The sequence below is a fragment of the Pleurodeles waltl genome, chromosome 4_2 (assembly GCF_031143425.1).
Source record: "Pleurodeles waltl isolate 20211129_DDA chromosome 4_2, aPleWal1.hap1.20221129, whole genome shotgun sequence".
NCBI lineage: Eukaryota > Metazoa > Chordata > Amphibia > Caudata > Salamandridae > Pleurodeles > Pleurodeles waltl.
In genome coordinates, this window is record NC_090443.1 from 1,020,618,857 (window position 1) to 1,020,636,402 (window position 17,546).

Below are 17,546 nucleotides of genomic sequence, written 5' to 3' on the forward strand. Positions count from 1 at the left end.
AAGCCAATAGGCAGAATACAGAATGTAATGGCTAATGCAATGTCAAAGCCCATAGGCGGCTCAACTGAATACAGAAAGTAATAGCTAATGCCATGTCAAAGCCAATAGGCAGAATACAGAATGTAATGACTAATGCAATGTCAAAGCCCATAGGCGGCTAAACTGAACAAAACATACCATGTGCTACTGGTGAACATTGAGCAACTAATATGCGCAGTGGTGAAACACAAAGTCATTGGTCAAAACAAACTCCATCAAATGGCAGTACACCCTGCGAATGGTGAAACTAGGAACTCTGGGTTAGGGTTATGCCTGCTCCTTACATGAAGTCATAATATAGGGGATGTAGTCATCTCAAGGGTAAGTAGTAAATTGGCTACTGCCCCATATTCCCTTTAACGCCTCTAAATACAATAATCACAGGCCTCCTCGACACCAGGAACTCAGATTCGTCTACTGGGAACCAAAGAAGGACAAAGGAGACCAGTCACTGTGAGAACAGAGGACTTAACCACAATTTGGTGCCAAACCCTGACTTGCTACTGGAAACTTGACAATTGCACCGACCCGACTCGTCCAAAAGCTGTGCAACCTTCCAAGCCTATGGAGGGCCACTCACCACATAAACAACCAAGCAGCATCTCCCTTGGGGTGTAGGAGCTATCCCCCTGCATCTGCAGACACCAATAGCATCTGCCCGGTAACCTGTGTTGTTGGTCATTGGGCCCACTGGAGGAGCAGGACAACAGGAGGAGGTCCCTGAGGCTCTAGGGGGTCAGCCACAACTCTATAGCAAGTTTTGATATGCTAGAACCTCCAAGAGCCTCCCCCCCCAAATACCCTGACTAGCAGGGCACCTGCGCCTACCAAGGCTTGTTTGTGTCCAGTCTTGACACCACCGCCACTAAAACATACCTGCACAACAAGGGACTTCTGGACAGGTGAGATCCAGAAAGGAAGTGGCCTTGTTTTTCTTTTCCCTCATCTGCAGATCTTCCGAGAACCACAAGAGCCTACAAAGTTAAGTGGCCCGCCATCCAGCACCTCTGCACCGGAGCCCCACAGTCCAAGTACACGACCTCTGGACCTCTGGCTTTGTCCCCTTGGCCGAGGAGTCCCCACAAGCTAAGCCCCCCCTTGAGGTTCCACCAGACTTGTCACTAGGTCCCTCTTTGGAGACTATGCTGTTTTGATAGGTCCCTTTAAACTTTGAAAGCTAAACACGCTTGAGGCTACCATCGAGACCAGCACCTCTGCACCGGGACAAACCAGGGAAGGTAAACCCAAGCTGCTCGTGGTACTTTGGACCTTGGCCCCCTAGCACCTTAAGTATTAAAGGGTACCCTCTACATCCATTTTCAAAATACCGTATGCAGTACAAGTCTTTTCCTTCCATAAGATAACATTTCTGCATTCAAGGCTCGCACCTCAAATCTGACAGCTCTTTCTTTTTCACTGAATTGTTTTTAAAAACGATAATGCTTAACATATTTACCTGATCCTGAAGATCTTGGTGCCTAAAACTATATGAAATACTGTTTTATTTTTCAAAATTGGTCTCGGATTTCTTCTTCATTGTGTGTCTAATGTATTGACCATGTGTGTACAACAAATGTATCGACTCTCCCTTCTGAAAAGCCCAAAGCTACTCACCCACACTATCACTAGAAGAGCCCTTTGGGATTGTTAAAGCAAGCCCCTGTTAGCCAATAAGGGTTGGCTGGAGGTTCTGCGTAGTGAACCCCTTTTGTGTACACTAAATAGAAAGCCAGCTTACTACACATGGCTTTTGCGGTGTGCAACGGACATGAAGCCGATAACCACCATCCGCCTTTCCCCCTCATTGGGCGCCATCACTCAAGGGGCAATGCATGATGCTTTCTGTGCACATTGTCGGGCAATCCAGTGCCAGTGCAGCAACAATCTAGTATTCAGGACTCTTTAGCTGCCGTCATGTTGTCAGTGATCCCTCCAGTGGGGAGAGTGGCGATGAATGGTCCGGTCATGGAGCAAGAAATTCGCTGTGCAATTCAGGACCTGCCCACTTGTAAAATTCTGGGCTTAGATGGGCTGCAGCTTGAAGTTTTATGAAACGTATTGAGAGAGCGTAGTTTAAATATTACATATTATAGACGTGAAATGCTTATGTTTAACAATGCTGCATTAATAATATTATTCATTGAAATGTATTCATAAACGTGGAGAATTGTTCACCTGTGTAAACTAATTCCAACTAGAAGAAATAATCATTTATAACTGAGCACATTAACACGTATAAAACTGCATTCATTAGAACTCGTATATCTTAAGTTAGCGTGAGTCGAGAATTAGCTGTGTAACTTTCATATTAAAGCGTATTTTTCTGTTTCTCCAGTGTGCTGACTTGCAAAAGACCATGACCCAGCGATTGTTCTTTTCCTTACTTATTTGCAACAATACCCAACTCTCTCATCCGCATGCTAGTAGCTTTATTATAAAATGTATAAGCTTTGCAACAAACATGGACACTTTCAAGGACAATAAAGTGAGGAGAAGAGAACTCTTGACCCGAAGTATGTGCCAAGGAAATGAAGTAACCCCGGATATGCCACCTACAAAAAAACGTCAATTATGAAGACCAATTAGGATTTTGAGAAATATCGTGAAATTATAAATGCATTACTTAATGTATAATTTGATTGGTTACCGATAGTGGGGTGTAGTGACTGACCAAAAGAAATTTGGGGGAATGTATCTGGGAAAAGGGGATAAAAACCCATGACACAAGAAACAAAGCGCATTAGGTGGGGAATGATATCAATTGCATCCAGAAACTCTGTCACTCTATTTGGTGACTTGAGACTTAGACAATAATCCTTGCCCATAGACTGCCCCATTACACTTTCCTCCTTAAGGGGAGAGTGTCCCTTGCCTTTACTTAGATAGACTGACGATGAACTAACTGATGTCCTGAAGACGAAGACTGATCCTGTATGCTGACCTATCTCGAGGAGGGTAATTATATTACTAATGAAATCTATTTTGCCTTTTCTTTCTAGGTACCAACTGCTGTATGTTTTGATTAGAGATCTTAGTTAGACGTATTCCAAATTGGTGTTCTAAATTATTTTGCATGAAGCCCCACATGCTAATGCTAATTCGAGGTTAGATGAGGTATTCATTAGACTGACGGAACTGACGTGACTGACGTGGTGCTATGCTGAACTAAGACCTTTGGTACTATGCTGAACTAAGACCTTTAGGAGATATCATGTATCGCAATCTGTTCTTATTCGCATGATTATTTTATGTTCCTGATCTTTGCATTATTGAAAGCTCATCATAGTTGTCATCTTGTGATTATGTTCATATGCTTCTTGGTTTTGAGATTAATGCATTTACTGTTAGATTGTAATCAATAGGGAATAAAATTCACTTAAATCTCCATTAAGGTGTGGTTATTTGTGACTGAAAGGTCATGATTGCGCCGAAGATTTATTAATGACTAAAGTGAAATATATTTTGGTGTTAACTGTTGACAATGTTATTGACATATTGATTGACATGTTGATCAGTTATTTCGTCTTACGGAGTCTCACCACTGGGTCCAAAGATTCATCGGCCTAAAACAAGTCCTGATGTGTAAAAATTAACATAGACGGACGCATTATCAGTTCTGGTAGCAGAGCGACGGTTTGGCCCTTGGGGGCCCTAGGACGGAGTTTTCATTGTTTAATTTGTTTTCTGTGATAATGGAGTTTGGGGAGATGATGAGTGGCTAGGTTCGCCATGGCTTTCCTGGGATCTCGGAGCCTGCCTGAATGAGTTGGGAATGTTCTCGGCGCCATAGTATGTGTGGTTAGGGTCTTTGCGCTTATTAAGTCTTATGCATCTTGCAGGTGGTTGTGAAAATTTTGCGTGTGTCTAGGACAAATTAAGTGTTAATTAGAAGGAGTGGGCGTACTCCACAGTATGAGAGTAGGGAAGTCGGCGTACTTCATGTGAATGCAGCGCTTATTGCTAAAAATTATCCACGTGGTTGGTTGTTGTATACGGACCTATTGAGGTCTAAGACTCCGGAGTATGATGGTAAATATGGTTTATGTTGTAATCTGTGCGGTTTAATAGGTCAATCGGGCGTGGTTGACAAGTCAAATTCGAGTTATAATGCATGTGTGAAACCTTCGATGGAGATTTGACGAGTTCTAAAGTGCACTAGAAGGAGTCATTGACAAGTCGAGAGTAGGATTTGCAGGTCGAATTCTGCTTGCGTATGTGGGAACTGAGAAGGAGAAAGTAGCGGCCGAGGCTTCAAGTGAAATCTCTGTAAAGTTCTGAAGCGAATGTGTTACCCTTCCTGTAGTAAAAGGCAGATTTGTGTTGTCATTTTAAGGTGCTTGCAATAATTCGCATTAGTTTGTATGAGTTGTAAGGAGTTAGTGAGGTGTGGACAAGCCGCAAGACTTTGTCAGCTGCAGTGTGTGTGAGTGTGACGTCAGTGGTGCCGCGCTGAGATAGGTCAGATGCCGAGAAGGGTCGCGCACGGATTGGCTGCCGTCCGTGAGAGGCAATAGGTTGAGAAAAGGGTAGGTGAAGAGTGTCCTGGGAACTAAGCCGTTTTCTGATCAAATACGAAATAAAAGAATTCCAAAAAATGAATTTTGTTAAGGCATTCAAAAGCGCTTTGAAAGGAGATGTATATTTTGTTGCAACCGATGGGGAACCTACACCACCTGAGGGTACTCCAGCTTATACAGTTATGGAGGAAAAGGGTGTTGCACCTTGTTTATGGATGAAACAATGGCGCAAATTAACAGAGAAAGAGGGGTGTCTAGCGTTTCCAGAACATGGGACGTTCAATCCAAAGGTATTGGAAAATTTGAGGTGGATGTTAAGTACGCAAAAACCACCTCCGAGACCGGCACAATACGATGCTTTGGCGATTTGGGACCTGATGGCTCTTAAACATAGGCAAGAAAGGTTTCACAGAAGATTGACAAGAGCAGAAAAATCTTATGCAGAGGCTAGATGGGACAATGAGAATAAAATGCGGAGACGAGGAATAGTAGATGGGTGAAAGCTGTTTCCAGCAATAAAACAGGGAGAAGAGACACAGGGAAAGAAAGTATCTTGTAAAACCGACAAAGATTCAGGCAAAATTAAAGAGAACAAAAGGTCCTGGGAAGAAGAGGATGATTCAGATGATGAGGAGTTTATGGATAGATTGCTACATGATCGTCCACCACCATATGCGGTGAGTGACAGTGTTCCAAGTACTAGCTTAGATCCTGGGAACCAGACGCAGGAGAAGGGAGTTACTGATACGGTACAGACTAGCGATACAGCCTCGATACAGAGTGGTGACAGTGTACCCACTGCACCAGACTTGCCGATACAGTTGCAGCCTCCACCGCAGATAAAAATAATTTATTGTGATATTCCAGTGCTTGAGACTACTACAAACTTGGTGGTGCCGCCAGACCCGATATACACAAAGCCAAGGCTGATTCAGATTGAGTCAACTCCAAAGCTAGTGTCTCAACCGCCACAACTGATACCTGGGTATAACCCTGTAGCAGGACCTCCGTTAGTACCTGTACCGGGTACATTAGAACAGACCTATGGTGTTGCAGCTCCAAGAAGCTTGGGACCAGGTCAGACGCCTGCTGCTATATCACTACCTATGACTGTCGGTCCCCCGGTGCCGTTATATGCACAAGAAAAAACAAGGACATGTGAACAGGGAGTTATGACTCATGAAGCGACAAGAGGAGGGCCTATTAGAACTCCACAAATAATGGCCCAGGAAGGACAGGTATGCGAACAATCGAGACCCTTAATGGACCTTAGTCCAATAGGGGCACCTCTTGAAGCAATGCGGCAAGCAGGGTTGGGGGTCTTGACTCCCCAAACTATGAGTATGAATACCTCCCACACTCCAATGATACATGCAGGGAACATTTCACTGCAGGGGTTTACAGTACAACAGTTAAATGAGTGGTTAGAGAAAACTTGTACTTCACAGAAAACTGCAGTGACCACAATCGATCCTGAAAAGGAAAAACAAGATGAATATCTGAATCTTGTATGATTAGGGACAGAAGCTGCTGAGTTGGTGGAAGGAACTATGGGAGTGAATAGGCTGGAATCATACACTGAGGCAGAATTGAGGTACTTATGCCCTAAGATTACCAAAGAGGTAGGAAAAGTACACCAGAGGTTAACGAATTTGACAGACAAATACAATATTGATATTGGAAACACGAAACATCTGAAAAGGAGCTACAGATTAGATTTTGACACTAAAGATTTTGAACACATGAGATCTGCAGGCATGAAGACACACTTGAAAGAGTTGTTGCAAAGTGCACATATTTGGGGAGCACTAGAGAAATGGGAAGGCCGGTGGGCAAAGAAAAGAGATAAGGGAAAAAGTGATAGCCCAGGGTCTAATGAAGTAACAACCACACCCAATTTAGACACGGTAAAAATCCTACCTATGAGAGAAACAGCTGGTGGTATCTTAGTGCATGTGCCTTGGTCAAGGGGAGACATTTTGTCCTTTACGAATGATTATCCCAGGTTAAGAGAAAAACCGATCGAGTGGTATCAACAGACAGATAGATTTGTGAAGCTTGCGAAGTGTCTTTGGGAAGACTTGAATACTTTATTTGAGATCATTGTACTGCCAGATTTGTGGCTCGAGTGCAAGAGAGGGGTAGATTGGCCCACAAAGGAGCCGGCAAGGGATAAGGTGACTGGAGCACCTTCTGAGGAGGTGATGAAATATTATCATAAAGTAATTGAGTTTTTGAAACAAAAGGTGTCGCCGAAGGTGACCGATTGGCAGAAAATTGACCGGACCTCTCAAGAGGTTAAAGAATCAATACATGCGTATTATGAGAGATTGCTGAAAGCATTCAAACATTACAGTGGTACTGAGACAATCGAACCGAAGGACATGAATCATCTTGTGTTTAGGTTCGTCGAAGGGCTGAGACCGTAGGTCAGCCAGATGATTAAAAATCATTTGATTTGTTGGCAAGCTAAACCGATTGATGAAGTGTTACAGTATGCAAAATACTGTAGTGATGAAATTGAGTTGAAGCAGAAAAAGTTGAAGGAGAAAGTGAGGGTGATGCAGATAAGAGCTGCACAAGCTGGAATTCAGGGAAGTGGTGTTCAGCAGATGATACAACAACAACCGCAAATGAATGGTGTGTTTCAGGCACAGCCGAGAGGTAGAGGTCGAGGTTTTGTGAACCGTAATTTGGATATGAATAATGTTGTTATTCAAAATGACGGTCAGGTAATGAAGAAGATGTCACAATGTCATGCGTGCGGGGGCATGGGGCATTGGAAACGGGATTGTCCAAATGTGGTGCAGGATGGTACAGTTCAGCAGAGCATTAATGCCGGTACACTACAAAATTCACGAGGTTCAAGAATGAGATACCAGAACCCGAATTTTCAGAATAATTTGGTGCAAATGCCAGGGGTACAACCCATGCAGCAAATGCAAATGCCGCGTTTCCAAACAGTGTCAGTACAACCAATACAACAGCAGATCCCTATGGTGCCTAGACAGCAAATGCAGTTACCCCTAGCTCCGATGGGACAGCAACAGGTGACGCTTCCTCAGCAGGTCACAGGCCAGGTAACAAATCAAAACAACACTGTACAACAATTCCCATTACGAGGTGAAAGTGACATGAATGAAGAATGGTCAGACGACAGCTCAGACAGTGAAGAGTGCAGGCTTGCAGACTCTTTAGAGGTAGATCAGAGAGGCCCATATGTAGAGGGAAAAGTAATGGGCTATAAGGTTTCATTCTTAGTTGACACAGGAGCTACACGCTCTACAGTTCGCAGTGCAGAAGTACCGAGATTACCTCTTTCAGGGCGCACCATACGAGTGGTCGGAGTGGCTAACCAATACCTGACAAATCCAATTACTGACCCAGTGCAGGTTGAAATTGGAAATTTCCAAGGCCTGCATAGATTTGTTGTATGCGATTCAAGTCCAGTGTCCTTACTAGGGAGAGACTTACTATGTAAGACCAAATGTTCGATTACCTGTTCCAACGATGGAATAGAAGTACAGACAAACAGTGATGATGAAGGAGATGAGGGTCAATTCATAGAAGGAGGAGAGACAAATGAAGATTACCCTCTAATTACTCTATTCCCAGTGTTTACCTTGAACGATCTACCAGCTATCTACAAAGGTCTGTAACAGAGAAAGTGTGGGATTTGACTGGAAAAGAGGTTGGATTAATCAAGGGAGTAGGGCCAGTCTAGGTACAAATAAAGCCAAATGCAGTGTTCCCACAAGTGCCACAATACCACATGGATCAGGATGTCCTCATTGAAGTGACACAGATAATTGCAGATTTTCTCAGGCAGGGAGTTTTGAAAGAAGTTCTGAGCAGTCCGTGTAACTCACCTATTATGGGTTTAAAGAAGCCCTGTGGAAAGGTTCGAATTGTGCAGGATTTGAGAAAAATAAACGAAATTGTGATAAAATGCTGCCCTGTGGTACCTAATCCAGCGGTAATAATATTCCAGGTTCCTTGTGATGCTGAATGGTTTACTATAGTGGACCTATCACAAGCATTTTTCTCATTACCTCTTCACGAAGATAGCCAATTTTTGTTCAGTTTCAAATTCCTGGATAAGGTGTACAGCTGGTGCAGAATTCCTCAGGGGTTTTCTGAGTCACCATCCATCTTCAATCAGATATTGAAGAAGGATTTGGAACCTCTTGTGCTGCCTTTCAATTCGACACTTGTACAGTACATTGATGATTTGTTGATTGCATCCAAAACCAGAGACAGCTGTAAATACGATACCATTGCATTGTTGAACCATTTGGGAAAGAATGGGCACAAGGTGTCACCTAAGAAGTTACAATGCTGTCAAAAAGAAGTGAAATATTTGGGGCATCTGATTGAGAAAGGGTCCCGAAGAATATCAAAAGAAAGAATAACAGCTGTTTTACAAATGAATCCCCCAACAACCAAGAGAGATGTCAGGATGTTTTTGGGAATGGTGGGTTACTGTCGTCAGTGGATACCCAATTTCTTGATCATTTCAAAACCCTTAATAAAATTGACAGGAAAAGAGGTCAAGGATGATCCATACACAATCACTTTGACAAAAGAAGAGCTTGAGTCATTTTTAGAGCTAAAGGAGTGCATGTGCAGGGCTCCAGCACTAGGAATGCCTGATTATGAGAAACCTTTTCTGTTGTTCTGTCATGAACGTGATGCTTGTTCTTTGTCTGTTTTAACACAGGTCCACGGAGATGCAAATCGCCCTGTAGCATATTTTTCAGCTACTTTGGACCCTGTTGCAGCAGCCTTACTGGGTTGTTTGCGAGCAGTCGCAGCAGTTGGTCAAAGCCTTTCACAATGTGAGGGCATAGTCATGGGATACCCTTTGACAGTATTGGTTCCACATTCTGTCGAAATTCTGTTGACACGAACTAAGACGCAACACATGACAAATGCACGACTTACCAAATATGAGACAATTATTTTTGGGTCACCAAATGTTACATTAAAAAGATGCACTGTGCTGAACCCGGCAACTCTACTTCCCAATGAGAATACAGAAATAAAAGATGGCATGATTGTCTTGAGGTGACTGAGCTCTGTACCAAACCTCGCCCAGACATACAGGATACCCAGTTAAAAGAAAATGATTGCATTATGTTCGTTGATGGGTCCTGTTTAAGAGATTCAACAGGAACATTAAGAGCTGGATACGCAGTATGTACCATATCTGGCATAGTCGAGGCCTCTTGGCTCGAGAAAGTGTTTTCTGCACAGGTGGCAGAATTAATAGCTCTTACAAAAGCCTGCCACGCTGCTGTGAATTTAAAAGTCACAATCTATACTGACAGCAGATATGGATTTGGAATTGTGCATGATTTTGGCCAACTCTGGTCACAGAGGGGTTTCATGACATCCTCTGGTTCACCAGTGAAAAATGGAGAACAAATAAGAGATTTGTTACATGCGATTCAGTTACCTCTTGAAATTGCCGTGGTGAAGTGCAGTGCTCACACCAGATCACAAGACTTTGTGTTAATGGGGAATGGTTACGCAGACCAAGTTGCAAGATTTTGTGCATTAAACTGTAAATCATTTAAAGAACAGTGGGAATTGTTACCACAACCTGAGAACGACACAACCTTAAGCCTAGCATTACGAGTGGTTGATACCTTAGACGAATTAAAGACATTACAAAGCCGTGCTAGCAAAGAAGAAAAACGTTCCTGGCAGAAAATGCAGTGTGTACAAAGAGCAGATGATATGTGGGTTTCAGAGGGGAATGGTTACGCAGACCAAGTTGCAAGATTTTGTGCATTAAACTGTAAATCATTTAAAGAACAGTGGGAATTGTTACCACAACCTGAGAACGACACAACCTTAAGCCTAGCATTACGAGTGGTTGATACCTTAGACGAATTAAAGACATTACAAAGCGGTGCTAGCAAAGAAGAAAAACATTCCTGGCAGAAAATGCAGTGTGTACAAAGAGCAGATGATATGTGGGTTTCAGAGGAAGGAAAATTGGTTCTGCCAAATAGTCTTCTGTCACAATTTGCTCGATTATATCATGGACAGGCACATTTGGGAAGAGATGCCATGATCAGATCTTTTAAAATTGATTGGTTCAATCCAAAATTCAGACATGCCACAGAAATTACTTGTCACAGGCGCGTCATCTGTCAACAGATGAACGCTGGAAAAGGAACAGTGGTAACTTTGAGCCACATTGGAAGAGCTGGAGGTCCATTTAACAAAATGCAAATGGGTTTCATTGAAATGCCTGTTTGTGGAGGATTGAAGTACGTGTTGGTGATTGTGTGTGTTTTCAGTCATTGGATTGAGGCATACCCCACACGTAGGAATGACAGTCTTACAGTTGCCAAACTACTACTCAGAGAGTTAATACCAAGGTTCGGGTTTCCGGTTTCTATAGAATCAGATAGGGGAAGACACTTCGACAATGAGGTGATCAAACTTCTGTGTGCCGCACTCAACATTGAACAGAAGTTGCATTGTAGCTATCGCCCTGAAGCATCAGGACTAGTTGAACAGATGAATGGTACCTTAAAATCAAGAATAGCAAAAATGTGTGCAGCAACCAACATGAAATGGCCAGATGCATTACCTCTAGTACTGATGTCTATGAGAAACACGCCAGATAAGAAAACTGGACTTCCCCCCATGAAATCCTCATGGGTAGAGCAATGAGGTTACCAGCGGTGCCTGCAAATGCACTAGTGAATATTACAGATGATATGGTGTTGGATTACTGCAAAGGTTTGGCTGACGTGATTCGCTCTTTCTCTCACCAGGTAGAAGCTAACACATTGCCACCAATCGGCGAACCAGGACATTCTTTGCAAGCTGGAGATTGGGTGGTTGTCAAGAAGCACGTGAGGAAATTGTGTCTTGAGCCACGTTGGAAGGGGCCATATCAAGTAATATTGACAACCACTACTGCTGTGAAGTGTGCCGGGTTCCCAACTGGATACATGCCAGTCACACAAAGAAGGTAACGTGTCCTGTTGAAGAGGAACTTGAAGATTCTGGTACAGCAACTTCAGGAGGAGAAGTCTCAGAGTCAGAGATCAGTCAAGAAAGATCTGAGACTGCGGGAGAGCCCACTGAGAACTAAGACAAGGGGAGGTTCTCCCAGAAGTAGACGAATACAATTCAGAGCCTGAGTACAGTGTAGAACCGGAGGACGACAGAGAAGGAGAAGTTGAACCGGTTGCAAGTCCGTCAAGAGAAAACACCATATCACAAGAGGAGGGTGCTGTTCAACGTCCCGAAGGAAAATACCGAAACAAGACACACAGAGGTGATAGTTGGCCAGACAAGCCACATCTCAGAATAAGAGAAATAGCAAACGAGACAATAATAGAAGAAAGCGATACTTCACAGGCAGATGATCTGAGTGAAGGAGAACAACAAGGTGAACGAAAATTAAAAAGAAAGAGAATAGCAAACCAAAGATACACAGGTCCTGAATGGGCATATGCTACAACCTCTGAATGGCAACAAGAATTCTTAGCATTCTGCTTTGATCGAGAAGTGCCAGGCCAATACTACGGTACCTGAAGGTATTCTACAAGAAAACGTGGATAAAATTGAAATCGAAAAAAGCTGAAAAGAGAAAGAGACTTTAGAAAACTACCGGAAAGCGACACTAAACCTGGATTTGACTTCAAGAAACCTGATTACGACAAGCTGCTAACCTGAATTGATGAAAAGGGTCCTGGAGTGAGTGAAGACGCCGTAAAATACGCAGAAAGAGTTTGCCTTCTTGAGTTGATCGTTGATCTGCTATTCTGATTCTATACAAACATGGCTTATATTAGCAAAGGAAGTAAGGTGTGTGGTTGGTTAGGACTTATGGTAGGTGTTGTATGCGCAATAATGATTGTGGGAGTGATTGTAGGAATGCCATGGAGAGAGAGTGAAACTATTAATGCAACTTCAAAACCTGAGACTACTACTGCTAATAAACTATCACCGTGGGAGAAATTTGAGCAAGACGCCAGACATCTGCATGAGGGAACTAATGCAAAAGGGGAACTTTCTACTAATGTCTTCTATCGCTTACTAAATGAGTATGTGGAAACTATGGATGCGAAAGATTGTTATGTGTGTACTAAAATTCCTTCATCTGTGCAGGAGGGAGTTACTTATCATAGCCTCCCTCTTACTTATGGAATTAGCTGTAGCTTGCTATTAACAAGATTTTATAATCAAGAGCATGTGCAATATTTTTATTCAAATTTGGATGTTGTGTTTTCTTTTGTGCCTGTGATTGAATTATTGAATTCTTAAATAAGTTAGCTAAAGAGCATGATATTAAAATAGTTAGAGGATTCTTTGAACCAACACTTACATTTGGAACTGCTTATGCACGCAATAATTTGACTTGCTTACTGTCTCCTGTAGAGAAAAGCTTTTTAGATCACACAGATGATAGACGCAAAGCATTGAAAGAAAGGTTAGAAAAAGGCTTAGAAAAACGTACTTATGCAAATGATTATGCTTACACGGCAATTAAAACACAAGGCAAATTAGCTATAGATGCATTACATGTAGGTAGACTGTGTATATATAGGCCAAAATCTGATCAAGACTATTTATTTGTAGGTACGAGTGAATGTAGACATGTGTTTCTGTTTCAGAGTAAATGGACCTTTATGTTAAATAGACAAGACCCAGCGATTCCTGGAATCTATTACATCTGTGGGTTAAATGCATATTACCGTCTCCCTAAGGGATGGTATGGGACATGTTATTTGGGAATAGTATTCCCAAAGATATACCAGATTGATGACTTAAAACAAATACCTAAAACGTCTCAATTACAACATACTAGACAAAAGAGAGAATCAGTGGCGGCTGTCATTGGTGACATATTTGGAGCTATAATCCCATCAGTGGGGGTTATTTTAAATTCTATGACAATTCAAAAGTTGTCTACTATTGTAGATAACATGCTGACAAATTTTACAGGAGCTATACTCCTGATGGATACTGAACTTGCTGCAGAAAGAGCTATGACTCTTCAAAACCGGCTTGCTTTAGACATTCTTTTAGCAAAGAGTGGAGGTGTGTGCAAAATGCTTAATGAACGTCATTGTTGTTTATTTATACCCGATAACAGTAAGAAAATTAGAAGCATGCTTACTAACCTTACTAGAGATAGTACAGATTTGAAGGATCTAAAAGAACCTGGTGTTTGGGAAAAATTTGGAAAAGGAATTGCCCGAGTGGGAAGCTGGTTTACCAACATTTGGAATGGGGTACTTGCAAAAATTATGATAGGTCTATTAATTGTTTTGATTTGTCTATTAGGAATATGGGGGGCATGCAAGATTAATGACAAAATAAAAAGAAATTTGTCAAAAAGAGCCAGACAAAATGAAGAAAGTGAAAGAGAGAAAATGGTCAATGAAATATGGGAAAGCTCACATAAAGGGCAAGATGTTGAAATGTGTATTATGCGCAAGGTGAAAAATTAAGATCAAAAGATTGTGTGATGATGAGCGTCATCAGAGGAGGGACTGAGAGAGCGTAGTTTAAATATTACATATTATAGACGTGAAATGCTTATGTTTAACAATGCTGCATTAATAATATTATTCATTGAAATGTATTCATAAACGTGGAGAATTGTTCACCTGTGTAAACTAATGTCAACTAGAAGAAGTAATCATTTATAACTGAGCACGTATAAAACTGCATTAATTAGAACTCGTATATCTTAAGTTAGCGTGAGTCGAGAATTAGCTGTGTAACTTTCATATTAAAGCGTATTTTTCTGTTTCTCCAGTGTGCTGACTTGCAAAAGACCATGACCCAGCGATTGTTCTTTTCCTTACTTATTTGCAACAATACCCAACTCTCTCATCCGCATGCTAGTAGCTTTATTATAAAATTTATAAGCTTTGCAACAAACATGGACACTTTTAAGGACAATAAAGCGAGGAGAAGAGAACTCTTGACCCGAAGTGTGCGCCAAGGAAATGAAGTAACCCCGGATATGCCACCTACGAAAAAACGTCAATTATGAAGACCAATTAGGATTTAGAGAAATATCGTGAAATTATAAATGCATTACTTAATGTATAATTTGATTGGTTACCGATAGTGGGGTGTAGTGACTGACCAATAGAAATTTGGGGGAATGTATCTGGGAAAAGGGGATAAAAACCCATGACACAAGAGACAAAGCGCATTAGGTAGGGAATGATATCAATTGCATCCAGAAACTCTGTCACTCTATTTGGTGACTTGAGACTTAGACAATAATCCTTGCCCATAGACTGCCCCATTACACTTTCCTCCTTAAGGGGAGAGTGTCCCTTGCCTTTACTTAGATAGACTGACGATGAACTAACTGATGTCCTGAAGACGAAGACTGATCCTGTATGCTGACCTATCTCGAGGAGGGTAATTATATTACTAATGAAATCTATTTTGCCTTTTCTTTCTAGGTACCAATTGCTGTATGTTTTGATTAGAGATCTTAGTTAGACGTATTCCAAATTGGTGTTCTAAATTGTTTTGCATGAAGCCCCACATGCTAATGCTAATTCGAGGTTAGATGAGGTATTCATTAGACTGACGGAACTGACGTGACTGACGTGGTGCTATGCTGAACTAAGACCTTTGGTGCTATGCTGAACTAAGACCTTTAGGAGATATCATGTATCGCAATCTGTTCTTATTCGCATGATTATTTTATGTTCCTGATCTTTGCATTATTGAAAGCTCATCATAGTTGTCATCTTGTGATTATGTTCATATGCTTCTTGGTTTTGAGATTAATGCATTTACTGTTAGATTGTAATCAATAGGGAATAAAATTCACTAAAATCTCCATTAAGGTGTGGTTATTTGTGACTGAAAGGTCATGATTGCGCCGAAGGTTTATTAATGACTAAAGTGAAATATATTTTGGTGTTAACTGTTGACAATGTTATTGACATATTGATTGACATGTTGATCAGTTATTTCGCCTTACGGAGTCTCACCACTGGGTCCAAAGATTCATCGGCCTAAAACGAGTCCTGATGTGTAAAAATTAACATAGACGGACGCGTTATCAGTTCAAAGCCCTATTGGTCCCCAAGGTTTATAATGATGCTATTGAGATGGGGTGTTTGCCCCCATCTATGCATGAAGCGCTGCTAGTTTCACTCCTGAAGCAGGTCGGGACTCCCTAGAGGTATCTTCTTGCAGACCGTTGTCCCTGATGGGCAGTGATTATAAGATACTTAGTAAGCGTCTTGCAACTCGTTTGGGGAGATGTCGGAACTGGTCCACCCCGACCAAAATAGATTCATACTGGGCATATCCACGACTCTCAATGTCTGTATGTTGCACCGATTGCTAATGGAGGCCCCATAATGGTGGCCACATGCAGTGTGCCTAGTTTTAGACCTGGGGAAGGCATTCAATACCTCGGACTTGGGCTATATGTTTGTGGCCTTACAATAAAATATGTATTGAGGACAGGATGCTGTGAATGAGAAGATTGCTTTACACAACTCCTTCGACAAGCGTCCAGATAGCCAATGTATCTCTGCCCCTACACCAGTGGGCATGGGCATGCGTCAGGGTTTTCCGATTTACCTGCTGCTCTTTGCGCTGGCTGTGGAGCCTCTTGTGCAGTGGCTTTGGCAAACTGGGCAAGACTTGGACATACCAGTTGGCGGCGTCACACATGCCATAACACTGTATGCGGATGATGTTCCTGTGCACATCAGTGATATACATAGTGGCATTGGTGGTATCACCTGTAGACTGGAGGACTTTAAGGCTGCATCGGGCCTCGGAGTAAATTGGCATAAAACCTGTATTTTTCCACTCCTCCTGGACTGCCTTCTGCATCCCATAACTATTGGTGAATATGTTGTCTGGTGGAAGCCACACACCTTTCAATATTTCGGTACAGATATGCATCATATGACTCAGGTCCTAGATGGTAACCTGGAGAGGGCAATCTTTATGATTACTAATACTTTTCCGGTGATCTTTTCCCTTGACGTTGCAGGGCTGGTTTGCCCTTTCGAAGATGGTTATGCTTCCGAGGCTCCTGCACTAGTTCACCACTTTACCGATCTTGTCCCTTGCAGCACATTTAAGACACTATATACAAAGTTGAGGGGCCTCATGTGGAATAAAGGGAGACCTGGAGGAGCACTGGCCAAACTACAGCTGCTAACGGAGAGTGGAGGATTGGGGGCTCCTAAGTTTGATGGCTCAGCGCCATCTAGCACAGGTGTTCTTGGGGTCAGAGCAGAGGGTGTTGAGGCTAGTACAGCAACTTTTCCTGCTGGGCTTAGCACTGTCTGTATCTTCAAGCGCCCTCCTCCGAGTGCCACCATAGGGTACTGAAGGTTGCACCCGGATTGCAGTTATACACTCCGAAGATCCCACTGGGCACCATCTGTTGACTGCGGACAAGCAAGGGTAAGGGGGGGACTGGCACTTTTGGAAGCAGCGGGATGGGTACACTGGGGAAATCTTTCCACGATAGAGCCCTGATCGTCTTTGACCTCTTAGCTGAACAGACCAGTCTCCTGGTGGGGCAACATACTTGCACATATCACAGGCCGGGGGTCTTGGAGTGCATGATTAGTTGCTTGCTGGACCTTTCCAAGCAACTTAAACTGGATAGAACCACAAATTGGTTCATAGACATGGCACTGTTGCTCGTTAAGCAGCTGATTGCTATGCGCTGGAAGGCCTCAGCATTGCCTGGTGGGATGTATGGGCAGAGTGTGACGGTCCAGTGGGGCACGGCGGTGGTGGCTGCGTTGAGCAGCGAAGAAATACGGGACTTACGTGGATGTCCCATAGCGGTGGAATGAGATGCATTGCTTAGCACCCTTCAGATCCCCCTGATGATGATGAGGAGACTGTCTGATTAGATACACATGTACCTAACTGTCATATGCATGTTTACGGTGGCCGGAATATGTGAGGCAATTCAACAGAGGATATTAAACCACCCAGAAC

General features: G+C 42.6%; 1 protein-coding gene across 5 annotated transcripts in view; it reads right to left on the bottom strand.

The window, feature by feature from the left end:
* LOC138293607 (tenascin-like) overlaps positions 1-17,546 on the bottom strand; it is a 581,232-nt gene that overhangs the window by 75,412 nt on the left and 488,274 nt on the right. Inside the window, exon 17 of one of the 5 annotated variants that reach the window (XM_069232878.1) lies at positions 14,438-14,569. The exons of the other annotated variants lie outside the window; for them this stretch is intronic. The gene's annotated coding sequence lies outside the window, so the exon portion shown is untranslated. Of the gene's footprint in view, positions 1-14,437; positions 14,570-17,546 lie in introns of those variants that run through there. 5 annotated transcript variants of the gene reach the window in all.